The following is a 27214-nucleotide window of genomic DNA, read 5'->3' as shown; positions in this document are numbered from 1 at the left end:
CTCCAAGGCAACGGGTACACATTGATTTTGCTGGTCCATTTATGGACTCAATGTTCCTAATCGCTGTGGACGCCCATTCGAAATGGCCAGAGGTCATCAAAATGTCCTCCACCACCACGGAGAAAACTATTGCAGTCCTACGGACCATCTTCGCCAGGAATGGCTTGCCAGAACAGATTTTCTCCGAAAATGGGCCACAGTTTGTGTCCGAGGATTTCCAGAGGTTTCTGAGGAATAATGGGGTGAAACATTACACATCTGCCCCATATCATCCAGCCACAAATGGATTGGCTGAGAGGTTTGTTCAGACCTTTAAAAAGGCAATAAAGGCAATGAATAATGACGACATACCACTACAAAACAAGGTGGATAGTTTCTTGTTTGCTTACCGGAATGCGACACATGCAGTCACCAACTAAGCTCCAGTCATAATGTTCTTCAACCGAAGGCTAAGATGTTGCCTGGATTTGCTCAAACCAAACAAAAGACGAGATGTTGAGGATAAGCAATTCCAGCACATAAATGAGAAGCCAACCAGGAGCTTCAAGATAGGGCAACCAGTCTTGGCCCACGACTACCGAACAGAAAAATGGCAGCCTGGAACGATATGCACACAGCAGGGACCACTAATGTACACAGTGGACGTTGGAGAGAGCATTGTGAGACGCCATGCTGACCAGATTCTAGAGTCACAGGAACAAGCCAAACCCATACCACGAGCAGGTGCACCTGGTAATCAACCCGAAGTACAGATTGCATCTACCTCAGAAGCAGTGGTATTGGAAGCTGACGAACCAACCAATGACAATGAACCTGAATCAACTCCGCCGCAAGAACAGGATACTCGAGAAAGGCGCTATCCAGTCAGAATCAGGAAGCCTCCTCAAAGACTGAACTTATAAATGATTATTTCAGTTGATGTATATAGTACAGAGAAAATTGTAATTGTAATTATTTATTATTTAGTTGTTAAATGAATGTTATGTACTGTGTATCTAAAAGGGGAGGAATTGTTGTGTATGTACCTTTAAGAGAAGAACTGATTCTATACTGCAGTACCGGCAGTGACCACCCCTGTATATAAAGCCATAGCAGGCTTCTGTACGTCAGTCTTAAGTTACCCTCTGTTCCAGCATTTCCTGCCTGTGCAGCTGCCTCAGTCAGCAGGAGGAGAAGGAGCAGACAAACCAGGAGAGTGGAGAGTGTAAAGTGGTGGTCTCCTGACCAGGAAGAGGAGGATATCGTTAGACCACCACCACCTCCACCATCATCACAGCAACTGAGGTGCCTGGAGAGAGAGGACAGAGGAGGAGAAGGAGAAGGGAGGCCAGCAGCAACACCAACCAGGGGAGAGGCCTTTCCCATTACTGCCTCCCCAAATTGGCCTCCATTCCAGGAGAGAGGGGAGACAAACAACCAACAACTACCAACTGTTTGGAAGGAGGGAAGAACAACAGGATCTTTCAGGTGGGTGTTATTTGGTGCACTCTCCCAAAGACTTTGTATTTTAGGTGGGGGGAGAAAAGAAGAAAAAAGGGCTGGATCATCAAGGGGTGTGTGTGTGTGTGGCTCTTGTAAAACACTAGGCCACACACACCACTAATTAAGCACCCCTTCCTATTGCCTGACCTGGGATAGCTGGAGCTGCCTAGGTGATCAACCCAATTGTACATCGTTAAGACCTGGTGTGGGACTGAGCCTGGGGCGTCTCCAGCTTTCCCAGGTGAAGACATCTTCTCCCCCTGCTAGAAGACCACCTTCAAAGACTTTAATTTTTCATCGGAGAGTGCACCCCTGCCGGCACCCACCCACCCACCATCCTGAGTGGCGACCCTGCCTTTGCGGCCTCCCTCCTTCCCCCCCACCTCTCTCTCTCTCTTTGTCTTTCTCTGCCTTTCTCTCTGAGGCACCTCATTTCATCTTTAATTATTAATTGCCTATTGAGCAGAGGGGAGAAGGCCCCTCTCCCAATTTCAATCAATAAGGGGGAGAGGTGTGCCTTCAATTTAAACAGCTCCCTCTGCTCAATTGAGGACCAAAAAAATACCTGAGGCCACATTAACACCTTCAGGCCTGTGACTTGGGGTGAGTGTAGCCCTTTTTTAGAAAACACCCCAGAATGGCAACTGCATCTTCGCCAGTGGCGGGGCCAGCCAAGACGTATGCGGGAGTGGCAGCCACAGCCACAGCTGCTCCCACTGCTTCTGCTGCCCCGTCACCATTCAGACTAATAACAAAAAAGCTTGGGGTGAAGAGCTAAACTGACCCCACTATGACCATTGAGGCCTGCGTTAAAGCCATGGCTGGGGTTGTCGGCCCCTCAGCCATCGTCACGGCCTCAAAAATGTATGGGAAGGCTGTGTTCTTCCTGGGGTCGGAGCGGGCGGTGTCCCTGGCTGTCACCAAGGGGCTCACCGTGGGTGGGACCTTCCTGCCGGTGGACCCCCTCGAGGCCACCGTGCAGAGGGTGGTTATTTCGAACGTCCCGCCCTATGTTCCTGGTGAGCTCCTCCTTCCCCATCTACGTCAACTTGGGGAGGTGAGGTCGGGGATCACACCCATCACATCCATCCCGCTCGGCTTCCGGGAGGCCAGCCTTCGCCACGTCTTCTCCTTCCAGCGCCAGCTGTTCATCCAGCTGGCGCGGGAGGAGGACACTGACGTGGCATTCGTCGTCCACCACGAGGGGACCGCCTATCGTGTCTTCTGGATGTCGGACGGTGTGCGGTGCCACGCCTGCAAGGAGGTGGGGCACACCCGGAAAAACTGCCCCGCCTCCAAGGCCGCCGGATCATCTCGTGCGGCCGAGGCTGGCGCCGCCGACGCTCCTCCCCCCAGATCTGCCCGCGCGTCGGGAACGTCTGATGCGCGGTCGACGTCGGGGGCCGATGCCACCAAGGCCTCCGGCGGGGGGGAGGGAGCGTGTCCGGCCGGAAAGAAGGCGCGGTGGAAAAATAAACACCTTAGGGCGGGTCCCCCCGTGGATGGCCAGCCCTTGCCCCTTGAGCCCCTTACACCCGCGCTCCTCGCGGAGTTAATCGGGGCAGACGCGAGCGGGAGGGGCCTCATGCCCGAGCCTGTGGCCGCAACCGCCGTAGCGGAAACGCCATTACCTGCGGCCGGGCTCGGGCCCGAGGAGCCCAACAAACCTGCTCCGCCGGAGGGAGCTGAGGAGGAGGCCTCTGCAGTCATGGAGGGCTCCCTCGCTCCCTCCGTGCTAAAAAGAAGGCGCGACCCCCTGGAAGACAAGGAGGACCGGGAGGAGGAAGGTCCCTCCGAGCAGGGGGAGTCGTCACCCGCCGCGGGTACTGCGCCCCCCCCCCCCCCGCTGTCGTCATCACCAGCGATCGGCAGGGGTCGCCTGTCCCTCGGGAGGCTGAGGCAGATGTGTCTGTCTGACACGTGGCTCCCGGGGATGGGGACGAGACCCTGCCCATGGGGGGGGGGGGTCGTGGAACAACCCGCGGCGGTAATTGAAATTGACCTTCTATCGGTGCCGTTACCCCTCGCCGAGTCGGGCGGCCTGGGGTCTGGGTCGGGCGAGCTCGAGGATAATGAGCTCGCCCAATGCGACCCGGACATCTCCCAGGGGCTGCTCAGCCTGGTAGACCTTTTAATTCAAAACCCCCCATCCGCTGGGTCGGAGGTTGGTGGCGGGGAGGAGGATGGCCCCCTGGCTGCGTCTCTGGTGCCGGACGTACTGGAGGAGCTGGGAATTGTTCTCTCCCCGGTTTTTCTGGCATCTGAGGCGGAGGGGAGCTCTGAACCGCCGCCGTCTTCTGGCCCAGCACCCCTAGAGGAGCCCAGGGAGAAATCCTCTGCCGCCGATCCTGGGGGTGGGATCCGGGTGGAGGCGGGGCTGGCTGGCGCGGCCGAGCCGTTTGCTTCGCACTGCGCGGCGGACAGCTCGGCCGCTGGTGACGACCCCCTGGAGGAGGATGGGGACTCGGTGATGGGCACGGAGGATGATTCGGACTCCAGCGCCGACGAGGCGATGGGTGACCTCCTGCCCCTTGCCAAGTCTCCCCTCATTCCCGTAAGGGAACTCCGGGATTTTACGGCCACATGCCTGGGTCGGCGCAATAAGGTCCGGCTGGCCCTCGACAGGTGGTCGGAGCTGGCGCTGCTCATCGTATCCGTCCGCGCTGCCGTTAAGATCATGGGCGCGGACGAGGGTGTGAACCCGCTCGAGCTGCGTCGGCTCACAACATTTCTCACTGGGCTGCTGAGGAAGTGGCGGCTGACCAGCGGCTGCGCTTCCTCCCCCCGTTAGGTGTAGGTAGAGGTTGCACTATGCTTCTGACATGAAGATAACCATAACCAGCCTCAACATCAACGGCAGCAGGGAGGCGCGCCGCAGATTCAATAACTTCTCGGTCCTTCAGGATGGGAAGTATGCGGTGTGCTTCCTGCAAGAAACCCACACCGTTCCGGGAGACGAAGCCACGTGGCTCCTGGAGTGGCAAGGAGGGGTCAGCATGAGTCACCTCTCCAACAATTCCAGCGGGGTGGCTATCTTGCTGGCCCCGCATTTTCAGCCAGAGATCTTGGGGGTCAAGGAGCACGTGCCGGGCCGCTTGCTCCAGGTCACTGTTCGCCTGGGGGGCATGCCGCTCCATCTAGTGAACGTGTACGCCCCTCAGACCGGTGCGCAGCAAGTGCGCTTCTTCGAAGAAGTGTCCGCTCTGTTGGGCTCCGTCGACGTGGGCGAGTGCGTCATCCTCGGGGGGGATTTTAACTGCACCCTCGAGGCGAGGGACCGTTCGGGTACCCCGCGAAGCCCGGCGGCGATGGAGAAGTTGAGGGACCTGGTTGGGCCCTTCAACTTGGTGGACGTCTGGCGAAATCTCCACCCCGACTCCAGCGCCTGCACTAGCATGAGGTCTGGGGGAGGAAGGTCCAGAATCGACAGCCTTTACATTTCCCGGGCGTACGTCTCCTGCGTTCCGGCGGCTTACATGTGGCCGGTGCCGTGCACGGACCACCATCTGGTGTGGGCGGAGCTCGCTCCGCTGCGCGTGCGGGGGGGGTCCGCATACTGGCATTTTAACAACCTGCTGCTGGAGGACGCGCGGTTCCGGGATTCATTTCGTCTGTTCTGGGCCGACTGGAGAAGGAAGCGGGGGGGCTTCCCCTCCTTGAGGCTATGGTGGGATGTGGGCAAGGCTCACATCCATCTCTTCTGTCAGGAGTACGCGAAGGGGTCGACCAAGAGGCGGGAGGCCCGGGTCGGGCGGTTGGAGAAGGAGGTGCTCGACCTGGAGTCCCGTCTCGGTCAGGTCGTCGAGGACCCGGCCCTGCGGAAGGTGTACGAAGAGAAGAAAGGCGTGCTGAAGGACCTGCAGCTCGTCGGGTCCCGAGGCGCGTACGTGAGGTCGCGGATCCAGCTCCTGCGGGACCTGGACCGCGGCTCCCCCTTCTTCTACTCGCTGGAAAAAAGACGGGGGGTCCGTAAGCAGCTCTTGGGGCTGCTGGCCGACGACGGATCTCTGGTCTCGGATCCGGAGGGAATCAGCGCGGAGACCCGTGCCTACTACGGGGCTCTGTTCTCTCCGGATCCGTCCAGCGAGGATGCGCGCAGAATTTTGTGGGAGGACCTGCCGAAGGTCAGCCCGGAGGGCGCCGAACAATTGGATGCTCCGCTAAGCCTGGCGGAGCTGACCGGCGCGCTCCACAAGCTCTCTAGGGGAAAGTCCCCGGGGCTGGACGGGCTGACCGTGGAGTTCCACAGGGCGTTCTGGGATGTCTTGGGGGGGCGACTACGCGCGGGTCCTGGGGGAAAGTTTGGCGACCGGGGAGATGCCCCTCTCTTGGCGCAGGGCGGTCATTGTCCTGCTGCCTAAGAAGGGCGATCTCCGCCTCCTTAAGAACTGGCGCCCGGTCTCCCTCCTCAGCATGGACTATAAAATCTTTGCCAGGGCCATGTCTCCTCGCCTTGGCACCGTGCTGGCCCACATGATACACCCCGACCAGTCCTACACGGTCCCGGGCCGGACCATCCACGATAATATCCATCTGGTCCGGGACCTGGTCCACCACTCCCAGAGGGCTGGTCTGTCGGTTGCCTTCCTTTCCCTGGATCAGGAGAAGGCGTTCGACAGGGTGGATCACGAGTATCTCTTCGGGACTCTGCACGCATTCGGGTTCGGGACGCATTTCGTCGCCCAGATCCGACTTCTGTACGCCGCTGCGGAGTGTCTGATTAAAGTTAACGGGTCGTTGACGGCCCCCCTTCGCTTCAGGAGGGGCTGCGTCAGGGATGCCCCATGTCTGGTCAGTTATACGCAGTTTGCGTGGAGCCATTCCTGCGCCTCTTGCGGAAGAGGTTGACGGGACTGGCTCTGCAAGGGCCGGGCGTGGAGGTGGTCCTCTCGGCTTACGCCGATGATGTGCTCCTCACGGTCACGGATCCCGCTGACTTGCGGAGGATGTGCGAATGCCAGCAGATTTACTCGGACGCATCCTCCGCCAAGATCAACTGGGAGAAATGTTCCGGACTCCTGGTGGGTCAGTGGTGGGTGGACTCCCTGCCGGAGGAGTTCAGGCCTTTCGCCTGGAGCACCACGCACCTCCTCTATTTGGGAGTCTACCTTAGCCCCGACGAGGACGCCTGGCCGGCGAACTGGCAAGAGCTGGAGGCCAAAGTCACTGCTCGCCTAGGACGCTGGACAGGACTGCTCCGAGTGTTGTCCTACAGGGGTCGAGCGCTGGTCATAAACCAGCTCGTGGCCGCCATATTGTGGTACCGGTTGGTCACTTTGATCCCTCCCCCTGCGTTTGTCACCAAGATGCAGAAGAAGCTCATCGACTTCTTCTGGGACAAAAGGAAGCACTGGGTCTCTGCTGCGGTTCTGTGTCTCCCGCTTAGGGAGGGCGGTCAGGCGCTGGTGTGCCTTCGCACCCAGGCTGCGACTCTCCGTCTTCAGATGCTGCAGAGATACCTGTACGTCGAGAATCCTCCGAGATGGTGTGCGCTGGCAATGTTTTTTTTCCGCCAGCTGCACGGCCTCAATTACGACACGCAGCTCCTGTTTGCAAAAGTGGGCAGCAGGCGTGCCGGCCTGCGGGAGCTGCCTGTCTTCTACCAGGAACTACTATGGGTTTGGAACTACGTCGCTTCCAGGCGGAGCTCTCCCCCGTCAGGAACGGCAGCTCTCCTTCGGGAGCTGCTGCTCAGGAATCCGCACCTCCACGAATGCGGTTTCGGGCGGTTGACGGAGGGCAGGGCTGTGCCTGGCAAGGTGACCAGAGTCGGGGACCTGCTCGATGGTGGAGGAGTGGGCTGGATGGCGCCGGAGGAGCTGGCGCGGCGCCTGTCCTGGGCCAACGTCCGGCTCGCGTTCGAAGCCATCGAATCGGTGAAAGCGGCACTGGGCCCCGACTCCACTAGGTGTATCGAGGTGGCTCAAGCACGTGGGGCGATCCCGTCCGAGCTTACCCCCATTCGGACGGAATTCCTCATCGGCGCCCGGCCCCGAAACTCCCCTCGGGAACCGGCGCCTCACAACTTGAGCCGTCTCGAGGAAATACCCTCCGTGCCTTTTCATTCCGCGCGGAGGGGTTTCCTGTACGGGCTGCTCCTGCACACTCTCCACTTTGCCATCTTCGTCTACCGTCCGGACACGCCTTGGCGTGGCATCTTGCCGACTGGCGGTGGCGGAGGTCCCCAATGGAGGGCTCTCTACGCGGGAGTCCTCCCTTGTTCCATCGGGGACTTGGCCTGGAGGGTGTTGCACGGAGCGGTCCCGTGCAATAAGGTTTTAAGTAGGTTCACGGACTCCCAGGCCGCCTGCATTTTTTGCGGCCTGGAGGAGTCCGTGTTTCACGTTTATATGGAGTGTGAGAGGTTGCAGCCCCTCTTTCACTACTTGAAGGGGCTGCTCCTCGATTTTTGGTTGCACTTCAGTCCCACGCTCTTGATCTATGGTCACCTGGTGCGGAGGGGAGCGGACAGGTTGGAGGACCTCCTTGTGGGCCTGCTCCTGGGCCTGGCTAAAAGAGCCATCAATTGGTCCAGGCAGCGGGCGGTCGAGGGGGTCGTCCAGCCGGATTGCCTGCCTCTCTTCCGCGGCCATGTTCGTGCCCGGGTGGCCCTGGAGATGGAGCACGCGGTGTCCGCCGGTGCGCTTGAGTATTTCCGCGACCAGTGGGCGCCGCGGGGACTGGAGTGCATCATCAACCCGGGTAACCAAATTTTTATATGATTTGTTAAGTTTTAGTTGAACTTTTGTTTACAGTCAATTTGGTTTTTTTTTGGTACGAACAAAAAGAGTACCCTCTGTTCAGTAAATACCTGTTATTATTGTTCTCCTGCAGTCCGTGTATTATTTATACTCGGACACTACACTAACAGCACTGTGGGAGTACCTTCACCACACGGACTGCAGTGGTTCAAGAAGTGACTCACCACCACCATCTCAAGTGCAACTAGAGATGGGCCTTGCCAGCAACACACATTTCTCAAGAATAAATAAGTAAAAAATAATTATCATTTGCTTATAAAGACCAGTGATCTTAACGGGTACAGGCCCCGTTGGCAGCAACACATCCCAACAATTTAGATCCCAGACTATCTGTGAACAATGTCACAGGAGATCTTTTAGTTTTAACTGAAAAATTAGCTAAAAAATAACACTGTATTAGCTGCAACTTTATTATTACCTGCTCAGGCAACAGACATCCCAAATAATGATCCTACCTTTGCTCATCAGGTCTTATAGAAAGAAAGGAAGAAAGACTTGCATTTATATAGTGCCTTTCACAACCTTAGGATGTCCCAAAGCACTTTACAGCAAATGAAATACTTTTTGAAGTGTAGTCACTGTTGTAATAACACAACCGCAGATTACTATATTCAGTCTGCAAGACTGCAGGAGACCTGTGTAAATGACTTGCATCCAGTATTGTTCGTCATAGTCCAGACATTGCAAATGAGAGGTCACGCACCAAACGTCACATTGTGAAGTGACACACTTTGTTACAGATGCAACATTTTTTTTTAAATTGTCTGATATTTACATGGAGCCCAATTGTCCTCTGATTGCCACCGAAGAAATAATAAATTCAGTTTCATGCAATCCTTATTTACTATAGTTCATGCTTAGTAATACAAGTGTAGATAGTAGAAAATTCTAGTGAAGTGCACTTGATCTATGAATCACTGTTCTATATACCTATCACTAATGGCTGTGAATCTAGACACAAAGAATAGAGGTGGAAATAATCATTTGTTTTGATCAATAGATAATTACAATTAGAGTAGATTATGTCTGTAGTCAATGAGTAGTCAATAAGCTGAATGATAATTGTATCTTGTAAATAAAGAGAAAACTTTTATGATTTGTTAAAGCAAAACAGAAATTTGTATAAAGAAGATAGTACATAAAACTCAGTTTGAGTGCAAGATAGAATCACTGGCAAAGACAACATCTGAAGTCACTTGCTTAGGATTTGTAGTGAAATACCTGGATTGTTAATGGGTTATCTGTAAGTATTTTAGGGAGAAACAGTCATGACAAGATGGTAATCTCAAAAACACTTCTCATCCAGTGCAACTGGTACTGTCAATTACAAATTACGCTGTCACTAAGTGTAACTAATGCTCACCACGGCTCTTAGCTCTCAAGTGCTGGATGTGTCCTTATTCATTGTCATGTCAGAAAAAAATTACTGTTGAACAGCAGCTAGACAGAAACTAATGGGAGTTAAAATGCTAGTGTCTACACAGCATTAGCTTTCAATGGTGGCTCACATCAAAGGCTGAAAGACACAGCTTTAAGTGTTTCATGAATCACTTTGTTTTACAGTCTTGAAGAGGTTCACCATGTTAATCTTTCCATTATTTAAAGGTTAAAGACTGCTCTTTTTGAATTGGAAGAGGATGTAATTAGTGAAAATATGGATTAATGAAGAACTTGTACAATTTTTGTGAAACATAGACAAAATTCATATTTTTTTTGAAAAATAGGAAAAGTGTCCAATTATGACAAGATCGCAGATTACATTTTTAAAATACATGGATACGTGGAAACCAATTTTAGTGTCAGTTATGCCCAATGTGCACCAGTTTACTGGGTGAAGTGGACCAGAAAAAGTGGCAGAGACCCACAATATTGGGGGTGGGTGCAGGAAGATTCCAAACGAAACCGGCAGTATACTTTAAGGAATGTGATAACTACCAAATATTACCATGTATCAAGTCGATGCCACAAAGTCACCTGCAAACCCGTTTCCCATTTACTATTGGCCCATGCTTGCGGCTCTTTTATTGTCAGCCTTGGCTCAGTGGTAGCACTCTCATTTCTGAATCAGAGGGTCAAGACGCATTTCTAGACTTGAGTACATAATTCAGATTGACTGAGAGAATGCTGCATTATCAGAGGTGCTATCTTCCTACATCCAGCTACACACCATCACAAAATGTTCCCTTAACCCCATTGATCTGTGCAAAGTCTGCATCAAGCTGTTTGTCCTTCTTTGGTTCAGTAGAGAACATCGCAGCAGAATGAGCTCCCCATAGCTTTGTCGGCGAGGTCTCACTCTGGATGATTCGACTAGCTCAGGCCTAAATGACCTTAACTGAAATGGAGATTAGAAATTTGCTAAAACAGAATAAATACTCTGTGTAAAATTGTCTCATCTCCAATTTTTATACAAGGTCACCTTTAGAATTCTTCGAGAACTGTGAAAATGACCATTTTCCAAAAAAGTACAAACTCCAATAAACTTGAGCTGATTCAGGGCTGGTTACTATTGCCTGCTGCTGCTCCTAGTTCTCCACACCTCCTCCCTATCCACACAAAGGTCTGAATTTCCTGAGGTAAGAGTGGGTGGGTTGGAGGCGTGGGGGAAGGGAAAGTTGAAAAAATATGAATGCCAACCCCAAGTCGCCTCCAAGACGCCCACTTTCACCTTTCATTCAGGAGGGACGGGCGGTGGGGGGATGGCGGGCTGCCAACCCACTGCTAGGTGGCCGTATTTGTGACCATCTTCAAGAAAGGTGACAAGTCCAATTGTGGTAATTACAGAGGAGTTTCCCTGCTGTCTGCCACAGGGAAAGTCATCACAAGAATCCTCCTCAATCGCCTTCTCCCAGTGGCTGAAGAGCTCCTCCCAGAGTCGTAATGCGGATTCCGCCCACTAAGGGGCACAATGGACATGATCTGCACTGCACGTCAATTACAAGAGAAATGCAGGAAACAGCACCAACCGCTGTACATGGCCTTCTTTGATCTCACAAAGGCCTTCGACACTGTCAACCGCGTGGGATTATGGAGTGTCCTCCTCAAATTCGGCTGCCCTCAAAAGTTTGTCACCATCCTCCGCCTGCTTCATGACGACATGCAAGCTGTGATCCTGACCAACAGTTCCACCACAGACCCATTCATGTATGAACCGGGGTCAAGCAAGGCTGTGTCATCGCACCAACGCTCTTCTCAATCTTCCTTGCTGCAATGCTTCATCTCACCCTCAGTAAGCGCCCCACTGGAGTGGAGCTAATTTAGAGAACAAACGGGAAACTGTTCAACCTCCGTCACCTCCAGGCCAGATCCAAGGTCGTCCCATCCTCTGTTGTCAAAATACAGTATGCAGATGACACTCGCGTCTGTGCTCACTCGGAGGTCGAACTCCAAACCATCGTCAACACCTTCACTGAAGCGTACGAGAGCATGGATTCATTAGCGCCTGGCGCTAAATCTGCAACTTTTCCAAAGTTAGCAGCCGCTCCTGGGCTGTAATGATTTTCTCCCCCTATATCTTTAGTCATCAAGAGAGCTCTAGCTTTGGATGCCCTTCCTTTCCCCATCATGTTAATATGTCTACACTGTACCCAAACCATCTCCTCTTTGAAGGTTTCCCATTGTTCAGTTACTGTTTTGCCTACCAATTTTTGATTCCAATCCACATGTGCCAGATTCCTTTACAACTCATTGAAATTAATCCTCCTCCAGTTAAGTACTTTCACGCTTGATTGTTCCTTGGCATTATCCTATTCTAAACCTGATGATATTATGATCACTGTCCCCCAAATGTTGCCATGCTGAAATATGCTCCACTTGCCCCACTCCATTCCCCAGAACTAGATCCAGCACTGCTTCCTTCGCCTTTGAGTTGGAAACATACTGATAAGAAAGTTCTCTTGTACACATTTCAGGAATTCCTCCTCCTGTTTGCCTGTTACATTGGCCCAGAAATTCGGTTCGGGGGCTTCCCGCGGGTAGAAGCACCCGACCTGCACTTACCTAGCGCGCTGGCCGTTGAGCTGTGGGCCCCCGTAGAATTCCGATCCGGGGCCTGGTCCAGCTGCCGGCGCGCAGTGCTTGCGTATCCCAGGGGTGCAGTTAGTTTGATGCGTCCCCTGGGATCACGTGGGCCAAGGGGAGCCAATCGGAGCAGAGAATGCTCCATTCATAAGTCTGACAGGAAGTGCTGTCAAGACTTATAAATACTACGGCCCCAAAAGAGGACTAAATCTTCAAATACATTTTTTTTTTAAATCACATTTTTTAAATAAACTATAAATTACATGAAATAACTATTTTAAACAATAATTTTAATTTTTGAAAAAAATAATTTTATTTTCTAACGGGGCTAAAAATAAACTTACCTTGCTTTAAAGTATTTAAAAATAATAAACTTGTGGAAAAAATGTTTTAATTTTAATTAATTCACCACTTACCTTGTAAAAAGCAGGCCTTACGCCTGCTTTTTACATGTCTAACTTTCCTCCCGGGAAAACCTGTAAAAAAAAACACAAAGTTCGATACGCACGCACAGCCTCTCCTGTGCATGCGTTGGACCTCTTAACCCCTTCTTTCAGGGGAACGGAAGTGACGGTTTCCCGCGCATGCGCAGTGCATGCAGGAAACCGGCACTTCCATTGGGCCTACGGGTGAGTACCCTGTGCGTACTCACCCGTGGAGACCCAAATTTCTGGGCCATTATCATAGATGCATTTTAGGGGAAGCTAGATAAGTACATGAAGGAGAAAGAAATTGCAGGATATGCTGACAGGGTTATATGAAGTAGTGGGAAGAGGCTTGTATGGAGCATAAACATTGGCCTAGAGCAGTTGGGCCGAATGGCCTTTTTCTGTGCTGTAAATTCTATGCAATGCTATGTAGCTGATACAGTTTCCACCATGTCCATGAACCAACAGCATCATCGTGGACAAAGTGAATAATTCAAGAAGTCACATTGCATGGTTACATACTTGTGAGGAACAGACCAGATGCTCGAAGCCAGGCAACACATCACTGTCACAATCTTTGCATTAGCGATCATGACACAAGTGAATTCAAGGTAATTTTTGTATTTTTGGGCTTTGTACTTTGTTCCTGGTTGCTGCTGGCTTTGAAATCGGACCAAACAAATTCATATATTTTTTTAAGGAAAGTAAATATCACCTCTCTCCTCCTTGAATTGTTAAAAAATATTGGCACAAAAAATGACCTAGGGCATAGATTAGCATACAAACACTTAACGCATTCAGATCCAATTCCTTAGCTCCGATTTTAAGAGAGGTGTTAACCATTTAAAATAAACCAGTTATTGCCTCTGTTAAATTAGCAGACAAAGAAATTTAATATCAGCGCATTAAGGCCCTGGGGGGAAAAATTCAGTTGGTTTGTGTAATGTATGTACCTTTAAATGGGGGAACTACTTTTTACAGCTCATGTATACTGTAGTACCGGCAGTGACCACACCTGTATATAACGTTGAGTAGTAATCTGTACAGATCAGTTGCAGTCTGAGCCACGTTGAGTAAACACCGTTTTTACCGTTCTCCGCAGTCTGTGTCTGATTATACATGGACGTAACATTGGCGACGAGGCAGATTCGAACCTACCTGCAACTCTGCATCACCTCCCAGGGATTCGCTCCTGGAGAACAGTGGAAGAAGGTCGAGTCCAGAAGCAAGGGCGTCGACCACGGGCAACCGCCCAGTCATCCAGTGGAGATTTGAGCATCGCAGGGGAGGCTGTCGAGAGCCAGGCTTGGCTTTCCAGTCATGGTGGTCCAGCGAAACGGGCTGGCAACAGGTACTGCGCAGACCCTTCCCGGACAGTGGCGGGCTAGAGCCCGACCGAGCGGCACAGAAAAAGGCCGAGCAGCGTCGACGGGGGAGAGAGAGAGGGCAGAGCGCACAGGGCGCAGCCGGTGTTCAGGACCGAGCAGCGTCAACGGGGGAGAGAGACGAGAAAGAGCAGAGCGCAGCCGGTGTTCAAGGGCTGAGCAGCGTCAACGGGGGAAGAGAGGCGCGCAGGAAAACACGAGGTGCTGCCATTGCCATGAGGACCGCAGAGAGCGGCATTGGCAGCAGTGCAGGAGCAGCACGCGAAACCCACAGGGCATCGCCATTTGCCATGAGGACCGCCGAGAGCGGCGCTGGCAGCAGCGCGGGAGATGCCATTTTAAGCCACAATGGGGAAGAAAGGAAAGCGCGGGAGACGCCATTTTAAGCCGCAGCGGGGAAGAAAGGAAAGCGTGGAAGACGCCATTTTAAGCCAGTCTAACCACACCCAAAAATACCGAAGAGCGGCAGTATCACAGCGTTCGACAATGAAGTCGAAGATTGGACGACATATGTCGAACGCATAGAAGTATGCTGCAAAGCAAATGAAGTGCCAGATGACAAGAAAGCGCTGGTATTGTTGAATTCAATGGGTGCAAAAACGTATGGCTTACTGCGAAACCTAGTAACCCCAGAGAAGCCAGTAGGAAAGGATTTTGAAAACATAGTGTCAATCCTACAGGACCACCTAAACCCCACACCGCTGCTGATAGCAGAAAGATTTAAGTTTCACAAAAGGAACCAGCATAAAGATGAAGGTAATGCTGAGTATTTAACGGAACTGCGCAAGCTATCGAAACACTGCCAGTTTGGAACGGGACTAGCAGACACTTTAAGGGACAAGTTTGTGTGTGGGCTTCAAAGTGAAGGAACCCAGAAACGGCTTTTATCTGAAAAGGACCTTACGCTGGAAAAGGCTTTCAGCATTGCGGTATCATATGAAGCAGCAGCACGGGGCGCTGCAGAGATACAACAGAGACCGCAAGAATATGGCACAAACGAAATGTCATATGGAACAGAGAAGTGCTATCGCTGCGGCAGAACAACACACGACCAGAATGATTGCTGGTTCAAAGACAAAGTGTGCAGACAGTGTGGAAAAGTAGGACACATAGCACGAGTCTGCAGGTTGGGAAAGAAAACCAGCAATAAGAAACCGACCAAAGGAAAGTACAAGAAGGTACATAAGATAACGGAGAATAGTTCAGACGAACAAAAGAGTGATAACGACTACCGAACAGAAAAATGGCAGCCAGGAACGATATGCACACGGCAGGGCCCACTAATGTACACAGTGGACGTTGGGGAGAGCATCGTGAGACGCCATGCTGACCAGATCCTAGAGTCACAGGAACAAATCAACCCCATGCCTCGCCCATATGTACCTGGTGATGAACCCGACGTACAGGTAGCATCTACCCCAGAAACAGTAGCATCGGAAGCTGATGAACCAACCGACGACAGGGGGCCAGGATCGCCTCCGCACCAAGAACAATACACTCGGGAAAGGCGCTATCCAGAAAGGATCAGGAAGCCTCCCCAAAGACTGAATTTATAAATAGACTATTTTCAGCTAATGTTGCATGTTAAAAGTGTTAATTGTAATTAGTTTGATATTTAATTGTTAAATGAGTGTTATGGTACTGTTAATCTAAAAGGGGAGGAATTGTAATGTATGTACCTTTAAGTGGGGAACTACTTTTTACAGCTCATGTATACTGTAGTACCGGCAGTGACCACACCTGTATATAACGTTGAGTAGTAATCTGTACAGATCAGTTGCAGTCTGAGCCATGTTGAGTAAACACCGTTTGTACCGTTCTCCGCAGTCTGTGTCTGATTATACACGGACGTAACAGTTTGCGCCTCCCGTTAGCGCCTTAAGAGGGCGCTAATGGGGCGCAAAGCAACTAGCGCCCGTGCACGGTGATGTTTGCGCAGCTCACAAAATTAACTAGACATTTTGCGGCGGCACTAAACACTACCGCCATGATCTCCTGCACCGGCAGATCGTGATGTCAGTCGAGTGTGCAACGCCCCGGTAGCGCCCCGGACCGGATATTGAGTGGCGCCCCCTACCTTACCACCTACCGCTAGCAACGACAGGTTGAGGGGAGCGTTTTGCAGTCAGGAAGGGACTGGGGGAGCACTATTTAAAGGTGACTGCTTCCTGCCTTTTTTTGTTGGTGACATTTTTGCATCACACATTCTGAGAGAGAAAGAGAGACTTCTGGAGAGATTCAATGCTGTGTGAAGGAGTTTTGGGTACTGAGCAGCACTTTGCAGGTTCATTTTGATTTGCCCTTCCTTGTATCGATTTAGAAGAGAATGTGGGGGCTGCACTCTGAGCTCTTTCCCTGGGCCTCTCCATTGTTCTTTCCATCAGATTTGATGTACAGGTCTCTCCAGGCCGAGATTCAAGGCTGCAATGAGCAGGATGTGGATGGAGAGCAAGATCAACCCTCCCCTTTAAGAATTGGCCGGCGTCATTGTGTCTGTGTTCCATTGCTGACTGACATCACATGAGCTTTGCCAGCGCTCTGAGGTAGCGCCTCGCTCCTCAGCCTTTGCACCTTAAGAGAGGTGTGTAGCGCCTGATTTAGCACTCCAATCAACTCCAGGGGCGATAAAAGCCAAGTTTGCAGTTGGAAGCGATAATTAGCGCCAGGCACTAAACTTTGCGCACGGCCGATAATCGTGCCCCAAACGGGGTGATACTGAATTTTTCCCCCCTGATATTTATAGTGAGGCAGAGAGTGAGTGGGCTGACTTTTAGCAGCTAGGAAATCCGGAAATCTGGGGACCGCAGAGGTTCTGCCAAATTTAACAGCAGGACCTCATTTGAATGTTTTTCTCTGTTTCCACCCGGCAGCCAGCTAGATTGAGGGACAAAAGGCCTCAGATGGGGATTGGAGAGGAGGGAGGGAGGGAGAGATTGTGGAGTGTAAGAGATTGCTGGGGGGGGCGGGGAGATCATGGCTCGGCATTGGATCACAGTGGGGGGCTGACGTGCCAATCACGGGGTGGGGAGGGCTGAAGTGCCAATCACGAGGGAGTGAAATGCCGATTCCGGGGGGTAGTCTGAAGTACCGATCACGGGGTGTGGGGGCTAACCTACCAATCGCACGGTAGGGGGGCTGCAGTGCTTATCGTGGGGGAAGGGGGTTAAGTGCCGATTGCAGAGGGACTGAAGTACCAATCACGGGGCTGGCGCTAAATTTCCAATCGCGGGGACTGAAGTACCGACCCCGGGGGTTTGTTCTGCGGATCGTGGGGTGGGGCTGAATAGCTGATCACGGGGAAAGAGGCTGTCTGCTCGGAGGGCCGGGGGTAAGCACTCCTGCTCCTCCTGGCCCATAAGCAGTGCTGGAATAGCACTTACCTACTGGAGCTAGCAGTTCTCACCTTCCTGCCAGCAGTCATTAAATGCACATGGCTGCTAAAATATGAGACACGCAGCCACATTTAAATGTTATAATTCCTGACCTGCCTTTCGAGAGCAGGTTACTTGCTCGAGATCCAACCCGCCCCGGTTACAACAGACATTGGCGTGTTCGCGGCAAGTTGGGGTCGGGTTTCCTTTGTTAAGAATTTAACAACCGCCGGCCCCGCCCTTCATGGAGCGTTAAAAGTTCCCCCTAAGTGTTCATACGCTAATCTTCGCTTAACAGAATTTCAAAACCATTATTCCTTCAACAAATATCACTAATACTTTGATAAATACTTTGGTTGGGAAAATGTCAGCCTGTCCTGTTAAAAGCCTCATTATTATTCATGCCAATCATTTGAAACAGGAACTATAATATTCGGGCTGAGTAATCAGGTCTCAGTTCAGATGCTTGAACTATCTCAAGCCTAGCTGACCTGAACAGAAAGCTAGATTTGAAATCGCTAAACAGAATCAATAATAAGTTTAAAATTGTCTCATCTCCAATTTTTATACAAGGTCACGTTTCGAATGCTTCAAGAACAGTGAACATTTCCATTCCCCCTGCCCCCCACCCCTTCAAAAAAGCCAATAAACCTGAGCTGATTCAGGACTTGTAACAACCAATTTCAAGCGGGGTTGACATCTTGGCCTTTGCACTGTGCTTCCGTCTATTGATCACACATATCTCAAGGTGCAAAGAATTGAAAAGAGAGAGTTGAGAATGGCATCACCTTGGAGAACAGTAGGGCCCCAATAAAGTTTATAAATAATTATCAGCAAAACATTACCAAAAAATTAAAAAGAAATCCTTTGTCTCAACGCAAAAATAAATAAATGAAAGGAGACAGTAATGGCTTCACTTCAATAAGGAATTACTGTTTTCTCTTGAGCAACACTGAAAGTGGATCAATTTGAAATAAAATCACAGAAGTAAGTCATTTTGAACAGTCACTGTGTGACAAGTTTCTTAAGAAGTTGATTATGTTTTATTTCATTGCTGATTTAAAGAGAGCTGAGAATGTTTACATCTGACTGAGTAAGCCGCAGAAAGACTGCACAATAAAATGATCTGCTCTGATCAGTGGCATTTAATTTTGTGATCTAGTTGTCACGACAATCACTTATAAATTTTGATTCCTCAAAACCCAAGCTGGCCTCAGTGTAATCACCAAAACATGATAATCCCTAAATAACTGGAGTGGATGGCTCAGATAAATTTTCTATTCGGCATCTTTATTTGTTCTTTTTTAAGTCCAGTGACAGGTCATTAACCTGCACTGGTGAAAATGGCAATCACATGTACATGCACATGAAGATATTTTGTAAAAGGAAGTGAGAACATAACAAACAATATCAGATAAAAAGTAAATATGATATAAAGTGGTGAAAATGTGAGAAATTGCAATCAGAGAGATAGCAATGTGTGGGCTCTACTGTCACTGAAAAGCAAAGGAACAGAAATTCAGTTTTATGGATAAATGCATTTCGACCAGTCACACAGGAAGGTTCGGTTAGCTGACACCTGTATTAAAATGAAACCTGTGATTCAATTAACTGTAAGGTCCTTTCAAATCAAATGACAGAAAAAATATAAATCTTAACAAAATTCACTATACATAAAATACTCCCAAAGGTCATTCATTCAGAGATCTGTGTAATTACGCTGGGTTATGCATAACAAAGTCTGCCATAGCAGTCAGATTGATCTTTCATGATTGGAGCATAGGAATATGCTGGGCTGCAATTGTGGAATTGTGGCCAATCTGGTTAATCCCAAAGTTTGAAAACTGCCATGCACTATACAGCTGTGAAATTGTGAGGCTTCACTGGTGGCGTGGGTCCTCGCTGGAGGTAAGGGTCGGCTCAGGATTTTGAGTGTGCAGGGGCACGCACCCGATTCAAAGTGAGCCACATGTCACGGTAAAGAAATAATGTGGGCTAAAGGGAGGCTGCACTGCTCATCAGCGGCAGCCCCATTGCAATGCTCAAACTGTGTGCCTCACCAAAATTCATAGGGCTCATCTTGACTTTGTGCGATAATGTAGAACGGCTGATAGCGAGTCAGCAGCTCATTTTACATCTCTTCGGATTTTTAAATTGAAAGAGATGCAAAACGGTCTGGCGATTTGCTAGCTCCCGGTTAAGTGAAGATCTACCCGATATTGTTTGGATGGGTTTTGCCTTGGATGTTGACCTCACCCATGTAAACTGGATAATTACTATTCCACTGCCTGCTGAAGTGGGATTCTTAAAGCTAGCTTTTAAGAGAACATTTTTCAACTTTGTCCTTCCCAATGGGAGCCTGATCCATCTGGAACAGATATTAGAAATTTGTGAGCATGCTATTGTTTGGACAGATACACAGTCAACCTGAGTGGAAGCAAATGATCTGTCCTTCTTCTATGCCTCAGCTGGGCACTTCTTTAGGATGTCCAGTTATCTGTGTGAGGTGTGACCATATGGTAGCACTGAGGAGTATGAAACTCTCAATTTTTGCCATAGCTCTGTTAAACTGATCCCAGGGCCTGTCAGTCCAGCAGCAACAGACACTTGTAAGTTTGAGTCCACGGTTTCAATTCTTCCAGTTTCAGCATTCGTAAGTGTAATGTATGTACCTTTAAGGGGGGGAACTACTTTCTACAGCTCATGTATACTGTAGTACCGGCAGTGACCACACCTGTATATAACGCTGAGTAGTAATCTGTTGTTTCAGTTGCAGTTTGAACCACGTTGAGTAAACACCTGTTGAATCGTTCCCTGCAGTCTGTTGTCTGATTATTGAAGGACACAACATTAAGATACACGGACCTAACAGTGGCGACAAGGTAGATTTGAACCTACCTGCAACTCTGCATCACCTCCCAGGGATTCGCTCCTGGAGAACAGTGGAATAAGGTCGAGTCCAGAAGCACGGGCGTCGACCATGGGCAACCGCCCAGTCATCCAGCGGAGATTTGAGCATCGCAGGGGAGGCTGTCGAGAGCCAGGCTTGGCTTTCCAGTCACGGTGGTCCAGCGAAATGGGCTGGCAACACGTACTGCGCAGACCCTTCCCGGACAGCGGCGGGCTAGAACCCGACCGGGCGGCACAGAAAAAGGCCGAGCAGCGTCGACGGGGGAGAGAGAGAGGGCAGAGCGCACAGGGTGCAGCCGGTGTTCAGGACCGAGCGGCGTCAACGGGGGAGAGAGACGAGAAAGAGCAGAGCGCAGCCGGTGTTCAAGGGCCGAGCAGCGTCAACGGGGGAGAGAGGCGCGTAGGAAAGCGCGAGGCGCTGCCATTGCCACGAGGACCGCAGAGAGCGGCGTTGGCAGCAGCGCAGGAGCAGCGCATGAAACCCACAGGGCGTTGCCATTTGCCACGAGGACCGCCGAGAGCGGTGTTGGCAGCAGCGCAGGAGACACCATTTTAAGCTGCTGCGGGGAAGAAAGGAAAGTGCGGGAGATGCCATTTTAAGCCAGTCTAACCACACCCAAAAACGCCGAAGAGTGGCAGTATCACAGCGTTCGACAATGAAGTCGAAGATTGGACGACATATGTCGAACGCATAGAAGTATACTGCAAGGCGAATGAAGTGCCAGATGACAAGAAAGCGCTGGTACTGTTGAATTCAATGGGTGCAAAAACGTATGGCTTACTACGAAACCTAGTAACCCCAGAGAAGCCAGTAGAAAAGGATTTTGAAAACATAGTGTCAATCCTACAGGACCACTCAAATCCCACACCGCTGCTGATAGCAGAAAGATTCAAGTTTCACAAACGGAACCAGCATAAGGATGAAAGCAATGCTGATTATTTAACAGAACTGCGCAAACTATCGAAACACTGCCAGTTTGGAGCGGGACTGGCAGATACCTTAAGGGACAAGTTTGTGTGTGGGCTTCAAAGTGAAGGAACCCAGAAACAGCTTTTATCTGAAAAGGACCTTACGCTGGAAAAGGCTTTCAGCATTGCGGTATCATATGAAGCAGCAGCACGGGGCGCTGCAGAGATACAACAGAGACCGCAAGAATATGACACAAATGAAATGTCATATGGAACAGAGAAGTGCTATCACTGCGGCAGAACAACACACGACCAGAATGATTGCTGGTTCAAAGACAAAGTGTGCAGACAGTGTGGAAAAGTAGGACACATAGCACAAGTCTGCAGGTCGGGAAAGAAAACCAGCAATAAGAAACCGACCAAAGGGAAGTACAAGAAGGTACATAAGATAACGGAGAATAGTTCAGACGAACAAAAGAGTGATAATGACTCCGAAAGCAGGGAACTGAGTTGTCTGAAACTACATAATGTGATCACAATGGAGGATCACTGAACCATTTGGGTCACTCTCAAGATCGCAGGAGTCCAGGTAAAGATGGAATTGGACACAGGATCAGCTCTAACAGTCATAAACCGACGGGACTACGAGCGGCTATTCTCACACATACTCTTGAGAGATACAAAAATTATTTTGAAGATGTACACGGGGCAAAAAGTCTACCCCAAAGGAAAAATAAGGGTGACCATTATATATAACGGTAAGGAAACACCAAAACTAGACCTGTATGTATTGCAAGATGGAGGACAACCATTACTGGGACGTGAATGGATCCGGAAAATACAACTGGATTGGCATTCCATACAGGCACTAACTGTGGCTGACAAAAAGGATGACAACGTCACACCTGGGCGACTGTCAAAGATCCTAACTGATGCGAAAGAAGTGTTCCAGCAAGGACTCGGAACACTAAAAGGCATGACAGCGACGATTAAAATTGAAGAAAACGCAAGCCCAAAATTTTTTAAGGCCAGACCGGTACCTTATGCAATCCGCCCAGCCGTCGAAGCAGAGCTGGAGAGTCTGGAATGTTCAGGTGTACTGTCCAAGGTAGACTGGAGTGAGTGGGCTACACCCATCATCACTGTGATGAAAAAGTCATTGAGCAGCACGCCTGGGGAACGAAGGAAGGTTCGCATCTGTGGGGACTTTAAGGTAACAGTGAACCCGGTCCTTCACACCATACAATATCCACTTCCGCGGATTGAAGATATTTTCGCCTCGCTATCTGGAGGGAAAGGCTTCACTAAGATTGATCTGGCCCAGGCGTATCTGCAAATGGAGGTAGAAGAAGCATCAAAAAAGTACCTCACAATCAACACCCATAAAGGTCTCTACCAATACAACCGGCTGGTATTCGGGGTAGCATCAGCTCCGGCTATTTGGCAGAGGGCAATGGAACAAGTCCTGCAAGGGATCCCAGGGACCCAGTGTTATTTGGACGACATCCTGGTCACGGGCAAAAATGACAGTGATCACCCTGCCAACCTGGAGCAGGTGCTCACTAGATTGCAGGAATATGGGCTGCGAGCTAACCGCCCCAAATGCGAGTTTTTTAGAAAACAGATCTCGTATTGTGGCCACGTTATCGATAAAGAGGGGTTGTGGCGACACGCCACCATTGGACATAATCCGCTCACGGCGGCACGGACAGTTTACGCATGCACACTGCCGGCAGCAGCCGCCACCAGCTGAGGGCCCTTTCCTCCGGCAACTTGTTTCCCACAGGGACAGGCTGCCGGGAGCACCTCCTGTCTGGGGAGTATTTAAGTGGTTGCGCGGGCTTTTCAAGCTCTCTTTTTGCCATGATGTAGATTAAAGCAGTTGTGTTTCACCAACTCTGGTCTCGACTCCCACGTTTGCCGCGGTATCTCAACACTGGTGACCCCGACGCTCAGGACGAATCCTAAGGTAGCATGGTGGATACAAACGCAGTCACGGTTAAACTACCGGACTTTTGGGAGAACCTGGCCGAGGCCTGGTTCATTCAAGCCGAGTCCAGATTCCGGCTGAGAAGCATTACAGTCGACGCCACGAAGTACGACTACCTCGTCGCCTCTCTCACCTACGCCACAGTTCCCAAGGTTTGGGCAGCGCTGCAGGATCCACCAGTGGAAGGCAAGTACGAACATCTGAAGGCCGCGCTTCTTAAAAAATTTCAGGCGCCCTCTTACCAGCGCAACTGCCAACTCCTCGACCTCCCAGGCCTTGGTGACGCTTCACCGTCGGACCTGCTTTCCCACATGCTGTCCCTCTCAGACGACAAAAACCCCAGCGCCCTCTTTCGCACGCTTTTCATTCGGCAGCTCCCCACCAGCATCCGCCCGCTCGTTGTGGAGTCTGGCTCCACGGACCTGAATGAGATAGCCGAAAAGGCCGACCGGCTGCTCTCCGCGCAGACCGCCCGCGACGTCGCGCCCGACCTCACGGCAACGACCACGCGGTCTCCCCAGCCCACTAGGCCCGACCGCCCTTCCACTCCGGGTCACTGCTACTACCACACCCGTTTTGGCACTAGGGCCCAACGCTGCATGCCACCGTGCACTTTCAAACCCCCCCCCGCACCGGCCCCCACGATGGCCGCGGGGCAAAAGGGGCCCCTACTGTACGTCACCGACGACAGCACCAACCGCCGATTTCTGTGCGACACAGGAGCCCAGCACAGCATCACCCCCGCCTCCGCCCTCGAAATCCAATGCGGCGCACGGGGTATCACGCTGGCCACAGCCAATGGCTCTGACATCCGCACATACGGCACCCGCATGGTCACGCTCGACCTCGCAGGCCGCCGCTACCGCTGGGAGTTCCTCACAGCCAAGGTCCTCTGCCCACTCCTCGGCGCCGACTTCCTATGCGCCCACGGCCTCCTTGTCGACATTCCGAGGCACCGCCTCGTCGACATCAACACTATGGCCCCCATCCCTGGCGCATTCACCCCGGCCCGTTTGGCCGGCCTGACGACCTACTGCCTCGCCAGAGCCACGGACGACTACTCGGCACTTCTAGCCGAGTTTCCCGCCCTCACCAACCCGACCTTTTCGGCCAAAGCCGCCAAACACGGTGTGGAGCACTATATCCCCACCACCGGCCCCCCGGTCTCTGCCCACGCCCGCAGACTCAACCCGGCCAAGCTGGAAATCGCACGGGCCGAGTTCACCACCATGGAGCAACTCGGCATCAACCGCCGCTCCAGCAGCCCTTGGGCCTCGCCCCTCCACATCGCCCCCAAGCCCGGCGGAGGCTGGCGCCCCTGCGGGGACTACCGCCGCCTCAACGACGCCACCACCCCTGACCGATACCCGGTGCCGCACATCCAGGACTTCTCGGCCCGACTGGCCGGACGAACCGTCTTTTCCAAGGTCGACTTGGTGCGCGGTTACCACCAAGTCCCCGTACACCCCGCGGACATCCCCAAAACGGCCGTCATCACCCCATTCGGCCTGTTCGAGTTCCTGAGGATGCCCTTCGGCCTCAAGAATGCAGCCCAGGCTTTCCAGCGCCTTATGGACTCAGTCCTCCGGGACCTGAACTTCCTATTCGTCTATCTAGACGACATTCTCGTGGCCAGCTCCTCCCAACAGGAACACCTCGAACACCTTCGCACCCTGTTCGGGCGCCTAGCCCAACACGGGCTCATCCTCAGCCCGGCGAAGTGCCAATTCGGCCTAGTCGAGAGCGATTTTCTCAGCCACCACATCACCCCTGCTGGGGCCGTCCCCCTGCCCAACAAGGTGCAGGCCGTCCAGCAATTCCCCCACCCCAAAACCATCAAGGGCCTCCAGGAGTTCCTCGGGATGGTGAACTTCTACAACAGGTTCATCCCCAGAGCAGCAGCCCTCATGAAGCCCCTATATGACTCCCTCCGAGGTAAATCCGGCAAGATGGCCATAGCCTGGACCACTGACACGTCAGCCGCCTTCGACGCCACCAAAAACGCGCTCACCGACACCACCCTGCTCGCGCACCCGAGGGCCGATGCCCGGGTCGCGCTCACCACCGACGCCTCCGACCACGCGGTCGGAGCTGTGTTCGAGCAGTGGGTCAATGGCGCCACTTGCCTTCTACAGCCGCCAACTGCACCCCCCGGAGGTCAAATACTCTACTTTCGACCGCGAGCTCCTCGCGCTCCACCTGTCGGTCCGCCATTTCAGGTTCCTACTGGAGGGCCGTCCCTTTACCGCGTACGTGGACCACAAGCCGCTCACATACGTGATGGCCAAGCACACCGAACCCTGGTCCGCTAGGCAGCAACGCCAGCTCGCGGCTGTGTCCGAGTTTACCACAGACATCCAGCACATCTCCGGTAGAGACAACGTTGTCGCCAACTGCCTTTCCCCTCCCGCCATCTGCACGAATCACCTCGCGGTCGACTACATGCAGCTAGCAGCGGCCCAGCTCATGGACCCAGACCTCCTCTCGGTGGCTACCAGCCTGCCAGGGCTACGCCTAACCAAGGTCGCGCACGGGCCTGAAGCCACGGCAGTCACTTGCGACGTCTCACTCGGCCAACCCAGGCCGGTCGTCCCTGCAACCTGGCGCCGCCGCATCTTCGACGTGCTCCACGGGCTCTCCCATCCGGGTTCCCGCGCATGCGTCAAACTCCTCTCCCAGCGCTTCATCTGGCGCGGCCTCAGCGAAGATGTTCGGACTTGGGCCACCTCCTGCCTCGCCTGCCAACGGGCTAAGGTACAGCTGCACACAAAAGCACCCCGGGAGACTTCAAGGTACCCAGCCGCCGCTTCGACCACGTACACGTCGACATCGTCGGTCCTCTGCCGCCATCGCAAGGCCAAACTTATCTCCTCACGATGGTCGACCGCTACACATGCTGGCCTGAGGCAGTGCCGCTGACCTCCACCACCACAGCCGACATCGCCAGGGCGTTCGTTAACACCTGGGTCACGAGGTTCGGCGTACCGGCCGACATAACCTCCGACAGAGGCGCCCAGTTCACCTCTAAACTCTGGACGGCCACAGCACGCAACCTCGGGGTGATGCTCCACCGAACCACGGCATACCACCGCAGGCCAACGGGCTTTGTGAACGCTTCCACAGGTCACTCAAGGCCTCACTCTGTGCCGGCCTGCAGGACAGTACCTGGACTGACCGCCTACCGTGGGTGCTCCTAGGCCTATGCACCGCAGTCAAGGAAGACCTCCAGTCCTCAGCAGCGGAGTTAGTCTACGGACAACCGCTGCGCGTACCAGGCGAATTCCTCCCGGAGGCTACCACGCCTTGGTCGGCCGAACAGCAGCGGCTCAACTCTTTCTCTTCCGCTCAACAGTTCGCCACACTTCCGGTCAACCGACACGGTGAACTCGCACCTCACGTCCCGCCAAACTTACAGCAGGCACGCTTTGTCTTCGTGCGACATGACGCGCACCATGGACCCCTGCGACCCCCGTATGATGGACCGTATGAGGTACTACAAACCGGGGACAAGGTCTTCAAGCTGCGACTCGGCGACAGGGTCGAAACAGTCTCCATCGACCGGCTCAAACCAGCACACACAGAACCAGGGGAACAGGTCCCCGTGGCCCGACCTCCAACTAGAGGCCGTCCCGCCAGCAAGCCAGCACAGCCGGCGGCGAACCGCCCGGCCCCACCAACTAGACTGGCGACCACTCAGAGCCACTCCGGCAGAACCATTAGACCACCGTAACGACTCGTCCACTCCTCCTAAGCGGATTCTGGGGGGACCTCTGTGGCGACACGCCACCATTGGACATAATCCGCTCACGGCGGCACGGACAGTTTACGCAGGCGCACTGCCGGCAGCAACCGCCCCCAGCCGGGGGCCCTTTCCTCCGGCAACTTGTTTCCCACAGGGACAGGCTGCCGGGAGCACTTCCTGTCTGGGGAGTATTTAAGTGGTTGCGCGGGCTTTTCA

Source organism: Somniosus microcephalus, chromosome 1 (genome assembly GCF_052327205.1).
Source record: "Somniosus microcephalus isolate GS21.2 chromosome 1, FLI_Smic_1.0, whole genome shotgun sequence".
In the NCBI taxonomy this organism is placed as follows: Eukaryota; Metazoa; Chordata; class Chondrichthyes; order Squaliformes; family Somniosidae; genus Somniosus; species Somniosus microcephalus.
The sequence above is the reverse complement of the archived record's forward strand: the minus strand, read 5'-3'. Positions refer to the sequence as shown.